Source organism: Cebus imitator, unplaced genomic scaffold, assembly GCF_001604975.1.
Source record: "Cebus imitator isolate Cc_AM_T3 unplaced genomic scaffold, Cebus_imitator-1.0 Scaffold291, whole genome shotgun sequence".
Taxonomy (NCBI): Eukaryota; Metazoa; Chordata; class Mammalia; order Primates; family Cebidae; genus Cebus; species Cebus imitator.
Genome location: NW_016107606.1, coordinates 4,052,241 through 4,059,150, shown reverse-complemented (window position 1 = coordinate 4,059,150; position 6,910 = coordinate 4,052,241). Strand labels below are relative to the sequence as shown.

General features: G+C 42.4%; 1 protein-coding gene and 1 non-coding gene across 4 annotated transcripts in view; one reads left to right on the top strand and one right to left on the bottom strand.

Moving 5' to 3' along the window:
• Positions 1–1,013: 1,013 nt before the first annotated feature.
• Positions 1,014–2,188, bottom strand: LOC108285134. 2 transcript variants are annotated; one of them, XR_001817466.2, is made up of 3 exons: positions 2,101–2,188; positions 1,610–1,711; positions 1,014–1,304 (listed from the first exon to the last, which is right to left on the bottom strand). It is a non-coding gene; the product is annotated as a PTTG1 regulator of sister chromatid separation, securin (transcript). The 2 variants fall into 2 exon arrangements; XR_005195992.1 differs by having other exon boundaries at positions 1,089–1,304; positions 2,043–2,128.
• Positions 2,189–4,432: 2,244 nt separating this feature from the next.
• Positions 4,433–6,910, top strand: part of SLU7 (SLU7 homolog, splicing factor) — a 16,687-nt gene continuing 14,209 nt past the window's right edge. Inside the window, exons 1-2 of one of the 2 annotated variants that reach the window (XM_017502117.2) lie at positions 4,433–4,462; positions 6,193–6,245. The gene's annotated coding sequence lies outside the window, so the exon portion shown is untranslated. Of the gene's footprint in view, positions 4,463–5,573; positions 5,707–6,192; positions 6,246–6,910 lie in introns of those variants that run through there. The other variant, XM_017502118.1, reaches the window with a different exon arrangement.

The window sequence follows — 6,910 nt, the reverse complement described above, 5'->3', positions numbered from 1 at the left end:
CTCAAAAAAAAAAAAAAAAAAAAGTTAAATCTGAAATTTAAGTATCAGCACCTGTCAGCATAAGTTATCAAGAATGCAGAGTTAATTCAGAGCTAATCAACACAATTATTCAACCTAACAGAAGAGAAAATGGGCATGAATCACCCAGGACAGTAGCTAATCATCAAAACCATTTGTGGCTTATGGGAGTATGATTTTTTCCGTGTTACCTTAATTATTTGCTTGGTTAATATTAAAAACAAGTTTGTGTTCCTCAAATACACACACTGAGTAAGAGGCAGCAAGACACTGTCAAGACTTTATAAAAACACCATGGACAATCCCCTAGTCTGGAGTTGACAGGTCTACTACAGAAGCGTGCCACAATGGAAGCCTGCATGTTCCTGATTTACCACACCTCACATATGCATGCCTAGAACTCCCTGTGGGGTTCTCACACTTCAGTACTGTGTCTTATTGCTTTTCCTGTATCTTTGCAATTCCTGTGTTTAATATTTTTAATTCACTTTTAAAGAAGACGTCCTAGTTTGCACTACATGTAATTCACTAGTTGTTTCCTAATGCAAATTTTTTAAAAAAACTTTTTTCTGTGTCGCTTGTGCTGGAAAAGAAAAAGTGTTTCAAATAAAGTGTCAATCCACATGCTAACTTCATCTTTCACAGCAAAGTGCTCTGGGTCTGGGATACACAGGCCTGTAGCTTGTGATCCACACTCGCAAAAATCAACATGCTAGCAAATTGTCACCTAACAAGCTGCTGCTTGCTCTGGAAAGCCAGGAGGACAATGGCAGCACCTGTGCTATTACAGCAGCAACAGAACCTCCTCAACTACCCTCTTCACTCAGTATGTATCTTCAAGTGGATAACAACCACCAATCTGTTTCAAGACACTAGTTAAAAACAGGTGAGGCAAAAATATGCAATAGCTGCACGTGAGATTTCCTATCTCAAAGTACCAAGAAGCCACAAGGACAATGAGTTTCCTCCACTGCTCTGTTTGCTAACCTCTGCTTCCCTTCTACTTAGAGGGAAAAAAGCTAGGTAGGATGACGCCAATGGTCATTTTAAGAGTCAAAAGTGCTTAAGTGTTTAAACAGTGTCTTTATAGCCAACACTCACCTTTTTGGCAGAAAAGCTTGGCTGTTTTTGATTGAGGGGTCCATTGGTCTTTACTGACTTTTCTGTAGCTCTGTTAACAGTTCCCAAAGCCTTTCTAGTAGCTTTAGGTAAGGCTGGTGGAGCATCAAACGTTTTGCCAAAACGTGGTGTTGAAAGTTGAGATCTCCCATTTAAGGCTTTGACTGCTGAAGAAAAAGTCTTAATGTAAGAATATTCCAGCAGCAAAATACCTGTGCAACTTGAATACTGTGTATATAAACTTGACCTCTCACCCCCAAACCCACCCCCCATTCTTGGTAGTGGCATGACTATGATACACCTAATAGCTGAGATTCAGTACTCTTAAATCGTCTCATTAAGATATTGAAAATGAAAAAGGACCAATAACAAACTTGACTCTGATTGCCCACAAAGTACACTAAATTGTCTCGTCCAGCTCCAGGCCACGTCCACAATATGAGTGTATCTGACTGCAGTCTTGCATACTTACAATGTCCAGACCCCAGCTTCAGCCCATCCTTAGCAGCCACACGGGTGCCTGTTTCTCCATTTTCCTTATCAACATAGATCAGAGTAGCCATTCTGGATTATTCTAAAAATGAGAAATACATATTAGATATTGGGGAAGGTGCGAGAAGCTAAGGTCCAGCAACAGTCCAAGCTTCCTATCCTAGGGATATTCACACAAAAACGAGAGCTAAACAGAGAGACAATACAATGACGGGCTTCAGCCAACAAGTATTTCATCCAGCGCTTAAATCTTCCAGCCTGAGTCAGAGGTTCTAAGGTCCTGAGGAAGCAGGCGGTTTGGAGCTGGCATTCATCAGAGGAGAATTGCCGCAGGTCCAGTTCTCAGTCCGAGACCGCGCTCATAAGGGCTCGGAGCCATCTGCGCCCCGGGCAGTCCCCCAGCCCCAGCCCACCTCCTTCGCCCCCCGACCCGGTTCGCCCTACAAAACTGCGACCCTCCGGCTCACTCACGCCGCTCTCAACAGCCACCTTCCTCTGAGATCGCAGTGAACGGACGCCGCGCACTCCCGGTTTAAACCACAACTCGCGGCCCAATTGGTTCTTCCGCCCAGGAGGCGGGGCCGGGGGCGTGGTCACCAAGCAGAACCAATGGAGGGACCTAAGCAGCCAGGGCTCCTCCCCAAAGGCTCTTTTCTGCAAACTTTGCGGCACGTTTTCGGTGGGGGGCGGGGAAAACTAGGATCATGTAATATTTTAAAAAACCTGAGTGGCTTTGTTTTGCTCTCCATATTATTAAGCTGCATGGACTGAGGTACTGGCTCAATGACAATGTTTTATTGCCTTAAGATATTTTTATTTAAATGGCACTGTAGGAAGGATGGAAAATAAATAGAATTACTTTTGGAAATGGGGGAACAACCAGTGTTGGGTCTAAAGAATACTAGCAGAGAAGAATTTAAAATTAAGAAGAAATGTAAGTACAGAGAGATCAAACAGCAGCGTTTGAGTCATTCTGTTATGCTTATGATTAAGAACAGACTGATCATTCCCTAATCTTAGGACTGTCCTCAATACTTGAGGCTAAGATGCTGTTTCTATTATACAATCACAAATCTGTCTTAGGAACAAAATGATGATTCTAATGAATACATAATTTAGTCTTCCCTTAAAATCCTATCATTTAATAATGATTTATTTAAACCTCTAACATCTCAGGAATATATTCCAAAGCTGCCTGGAAGGGCTTGGCCAGGGAGCAAGAGAACATCAGAGAGATAATAAAGAAATAAAAAAGGAATTCCAGTTTCCCAGATATGAAAATAAATTTAGCTTGAAAAAGTTGATGACCTTTTCCTGTTTTTATAGTAAATTGGAATATATTGAACAACTGCAAGATAAAGGTACAAATTCAAAAGATCAAGGCTGACCTGTGTCATTCAAACTCTGCTTCCCACAGGTCACCATATATACATTTTAACCTGCAGATCAGCTGAGAGAGGAGTTGATTCCATATTACTCTTTCACAAAAGGTTTAACACTATACCTGACATAGACATGGTTCTCAATATTTGCCAGTTCATCACCTCTTCTTCCCTGGCATTTCAGGACCAAAATTGATTGAATAATTCATTCATTCATTCATTCACAAATATTTATTCAATACCTATTAAATGCTGGACATTATACTAGGTATCAAGATGAAAAGAGCCTAACCTAAGTGAAGAAAAGAGGAAAGACAGAAAAATATGCATACCTTTATTGTCCCTTCACTGTCCTCTTTTCTTTATCCCCATCCCTCATTTCCTCCTGTATCTCCTAAATTTTACATCATCATATTATATTATCAGCACTCAAAGTGTAAGTTTTTGCGACTAAATCTGTACAACACCTATAGCTTCCAAGTGGAGATTCTCTATCTACAAAGGTTTTGGGGTGCAAGGTTTATCTCCTTACAGTGTCTTCTATTTTCACCAGCAGAAAGCATTGTTTCTCCCAAGGTCATGCAACAGCTGTAAACTATAACCACCCTCTCTTTGAATAACAACTATTTCTTACAAATGATGCCCCCAGACCAGCTTTGCTATTTCTATTACTGGAGATACTCAATTGCTAACCCACCCTCACTCATAACAGCACTTAGTCCCTAATCAGTTTCTCCTAATCCTGCTTTACAAACAGCAACCCCTCCAGAACCAATCCCCGCTTTCCTAGACCTTCCTTAGAACCCTCCAGAGGGACCTCAAGTCTTAGAAAAGATTGAACTCTCTTGTCCTGAGCATTCTGATTCCTCATCAAGATGTGCTCTCCTGGTGGTTTTCGCTTATTAGGCCTTAACACTCCTAAGCAAATTTCAGGAATGTTTTTAAGTGGAAAAAAGCAAAGCCTGAGTGATTCATTGACTCTACTGCCTTATGTTCTCACAGCACCTGGTATTCCTTTCATGGCAACTTTTTACAACTGCTAAATTATCTGAATAGTTGTTTTGGTGTCTTTCACACTCTGATGTAAATTTGAGGAAAGACACTATGTTCACCAAAGCTCCAGCATGTTACGCTAGTCTCTGACTCTATTTCTTCGTCTACTGCCTTGTAAAAGCAAAATTAACATTTTTTTTTTTTTGAAGTGGAGCCTTGCTCTGTGCTGGGCTGGAGTGCAATCTCCGCCTCCCAGGTTCAAGTGATTCTCCTGGCTCGGCATCCCAGTAGCTGGGATTACAGGCGCACACTATCACATACAGCTAATTTTTGTATGTTTAGTAGATACGGAGTTTCACCCTGCTGGCCACGATGGTCTCGATCTCCTGATCTCGTGATCCGCCCACCTCGGCCTCCCAAAGTGCTGGGATTACAGGCATGAGCCACTGCGCCCAGCCGCAGAATTAACATTTATGTTCCTAAACTCCAGGTATTGCAAATTCTTTTGTTGTTGTTCCTGTTGTTGTTGTTGTTGCTGGAATCTTGCTTTGTTGCCCAGGCTGGAGTACTTACTACGGCGTGATCTCAGCTCACTGCAATCTCCGCCTCCCGGATTCAAGCCATTCTCCTGTCTCAGCCTCCCAAGTAGGTGGGATTACAGGCGTGCACCAACCCGCCCAGTTAATTTTTGTATTTTTAGTAGAGACGGGGTTTCACTATGTTGGCCAGGCTGGTTTGAACTCTGGACCTCAGGTAATCCACCCACCTCGGCCTCCCAGAGTGCTGGGATTTCAGGCGTGAGCCACCGCGCCTAGCCTGCAAATTCTTAGTACAAAAAACTAGATTATATTATGTTGAGCTATTTTATTGAGGCAGGGATGGTAGCTATTTTAACTTTTACATTCAAAAAGGACACACGTTAAGAAGGGAGAGGCAGAGAACAACCAGAATAGACAGCACAAATTAAAAAAAAAAAATTACAAGAAATTCTACCACCAATATTAGTTTATTTTCCAGTATTTTATTTCACATGTATACTTTTAAAGGAGGGATGGGATAGCATAGATACTAATGTTTCTCCAAAATGGAAATCGTCGTATTTTTTTCTAATGATAACATGCCTTATGTTCTCACAACACCTGGTATTCCTTTCATAGCAACGTTTCCCAACTGCTAAATTATCTGAATAGCTGTTTCGGTGCCTTTCGCACTCTGATGTAAATTTGAGGAAAGACACTGTTCACTAAACCCCCAGCATGTTACACAGCCTGGCTACTAATTAGTACCAACTTTAACTGGGTTTTTTTTTTTCTTTTTTGTAGCTGATACGTCACCAACTTCCCCATTCATTTCATAGTCCCCTAATGAGGCTTAAGCTGTTGTCTGTTCTGGGTATTTTTTAAAAAAAACTTCCTAAAATTCTTCGATTCTAAAAGAAACGAATGTTCCCAAATAGAAGCCAAAAACAAACTGCCCAACTTCAATCTCTCCACAATCCGGGTAAAAAGCGCGATACCCACACGCGAGATCGACGCCAGAGCACCGGAGGCCCCCCGCCCCTCCGGGAAATTAGTGCGCATGTGCCCTTCATCCGGAAGTTGTCTCAGTGGCTGCCGGAATAAGGATGAAAGCCGGAAGTAAACATTACGAGATTACCCGAGCTTCTGTCGGATGGTCTTGGGGTCGGCTTCTATGAGACTGGGTAAGAAAATGTTCCTAGAACTTGCGGGCGAAGGGCAATTGAGGAACCAGAGAAAATGGGTCGAAGGCCTTTAATTACTGGATCTGTCCTCACGGGGGTGATGAGCCCCCCGGCGTGGATGGAGCGAGGCCCGGGGACCGAGAAGGAAGCCGCTGTCCTGAGACGCATTCATGGCACTCGTGCCCAGCCGGACCAGGCCTGCGTCTTCAAGGGAACAGTCGGGATAGCTATGAGAGTGTCGCCTTTGTGGCTGGTTTTAAGTAAGCCTCGGAGACCTTGAGCGGTCCCCGGACTGCCGGCGAGGAAAGCTGCTTCCAGTACTCAAATTTACAGACTATTTCCTCGCCAGAAAAATTTCCTTGAGCTTCAGTTTTTCCTAAGTCGGGATGATCTGACTTTAGTAAAGTATCATGAGGGTAAAATGAAAACATCTATATAAATAAAGCGTTAAATAGTGTCTTACGGTAAGCCCTCAGTAAGTGGGAGCAGTTACTGTTATTAGTTGGAGAAAATAAGCCACTCCACAGCTACAGAAACTAGTGAGTACAACTTAGTGACTAAAATACTTTATTCAGTCTTAGTTTTTAATATTTCAGACCCAGAAGCCAGTTTGGAGAACTGACTTTGGCGTCAGAGTTGTGTTTGAAGTCTTTGGTTCTTCCTACAGTGTGTCCTTGGCTGAGGATCTTACCTCTCAGAACCTGTTTCTTCACTGTAAAATGGGGTTCAGACTTATCTACTGGGTTTGTTGTGAAGATTAGATGAGGTGATGCACAGTAGGCTCAGTAAGTGGTAGCTGTTTTAATGAAGGTTATTAAATTTACCATTGTTCTGCCTCTCTTCACAGTATAGTTAGGCCATCAGTTCATATGTTACACAAGTATATGTGGAGGTTTTCTATAAGTCAGACACAGAAGAAAACACCTTTGAGAAGCATCGTAGAACCCCTGGCATTGAGCACTTTCCATTGGGAAAGGGCTTGTGTAAAGGCCCAGTGTCTACAGGGAGTATGGTGTGTTAAAGGAACTACAAGAAGGTCTAGATAGTTGGTAGAGAAGGAAGCGGGGATAATTGTCATGGTGAGGCCAGAAAGTAGGCAGGTGCCAGACCGTGGTGGACCATGTAGGTGTGTTAAAAAAGACGTCAGTTTTTAGAGTAAAAATGATAAAATCCTTTGGAGTGTCACTTTTTTTTTTTTTTTTTT